Below are 1,803 nucleotides of genomic sequence, written 5' to 3'. Positions count from 1 at the left end.
GAGACAACATATTGCATGAGCTGATGAGCATACTTGAGATCATATAACAGGCAAATCTTTTCATCGTATACGTGTTGCTGAAGCCATGATTCTAAAGCCCATAGCTGTTTGTGAATGTCAATTGTCATAAGTCAAAATCTGCTAATTCTTTAGAGTATAAACCTAACATGAATGGGTCTATATGCCATAGACTTGGACTGTAAAGGGATTTCTTCCACAGTGAGGTAGATTAAAGCAGTTTATTTTCTGAAGTGGAGCTCGCTCCCATTAGACGGTGGACTCACTACACAGGGTTAGCCCTGTGTAGATGTGATCTGTAATTGGGACCATGTTCTCAATGACTCTCTATACAGAGACCTCATCACAGTGCCTGTGTTCTGAGGCACTCCTTAGGAGGAGAAAGTGAAGTGAAAATTGATGGGGCTGAATGGCTTTATTAAAACTTCTCTCTACATTTTAGCTTTCAAATGCATCCTTCCCTACCAACTTCTTCAATATTGTTGCATTCAACCCATTCAGAAATAAAGGACACTTCATCTGAATTGGAAGAATGCTCTCTTTCTTTTATTAGATAATCTTCGAGTGGCACACACCTCTCAGGAGTGCCGTGTTGTGTCTTGTGGATGGCTGTGTGAGAAATGACAGAATGTCAGCCTTTAGCTGTGGCATCAGCTGCATTTTCTCTATTTCTGAAAATAAATCAACAGCCCATTGTTCATCAGGCTCTGACTCCTCTAGACTTCTCTCAAAAGGATCTAAATCATTTTAATATTGCAAGATTGTTTTTAGCCACATAGAAATCCAATCAAATGCTGGCACATTCCCTGGACAGAAACTCCAAACAAGTGTATTATTTTTTTCATTTTATGTTCTGAATGCCAGCACACAGGGTATTTTTACATATTTATTTTTTACTTTATGATATCTTATTATTTTGGTGTGTGTGTATGTGTGTGCACACATGCCCACACACATGTGCATGTGATGTATGTTTAAACTTGTGGCCGATGTGCTTGTGCATTCTCTTTGGAGACAATGTTGAATATGCCACGAGTCCTGAGAAAGAGACCACAGAGCTAGTATCTTATAGCTAGCATAATATGCCTCTCCAAGTACAGTGCTTTGAAAGGCTGCAGACTCCTGTGTTTCAAGTGACTCTCTATGAATGTTAATTCTCAAAGCACTCACATTTGTTTTTGAATATAATTTGTATTATTAGACAGCTGAATATTCAAGAGGTCAACAGCTGGCAGGTCAGAGGTTGCGTATATGTTATCATTCATTTACTGTGGTGGAGGGTGGGATGAGATGGTACGGGAAGATGCATTTACGTGGCTTAGTAAAAAGCAAAGTCATTTTCCACACTGAGGAGAGAGGTTCAAGATATTTTGCATACAGGAGGTTGTCCCCATTGATTGGATGAGGCTCTGGACAGTTTCCATAAATTTCATCCATGGGCATGACATCACATCGTGATTTCTAATTACTCACATCTGTCATGATATTGAGGAGCTGTGACATTCTTGGACCATATTCCCAATGTTTTTCACCAAACAGACCTCATTTTAGTTCCTTTGCCCCGAAGCACTCCATTGTGAAAAAGTGGGTTAAGTAGAAACTGGAGGCAGTGACAAAATTACCATTCTTTTCTACAAATAGGGCATGTCATACCATCTTCCTTAGCCTCATCTTTGATGATAATGGGGTCAACCCAGGCTGAAATAAAGTAGGCATCTTCAGATGTGACAAAACACTCTCAGGCTTTTTTTAAAGATGAGTTGGGACCTCCACACACATATCTAA

The sequence above is a fragment of the Ochotona princeps genome, chromosome Y (assembly GCF_030435755.1).
Source record: "Ochotona princeps isolate mOchPri1 chromosome Y, mOchPri1.hap1, whole genome shotgun sequence".
Taxonomy (NCBI): domain Eukaryota; kingdom Metazoa; phylum Chordata; class Mammalia; order Lagomorpha; family Ochotonidae; genus Ochotona; species Ochotona princeps.
The sequence above is the reverse complement of the archived record's forward strand: the minus strand, read 5'-3'. Positions refer to the sequence as shown.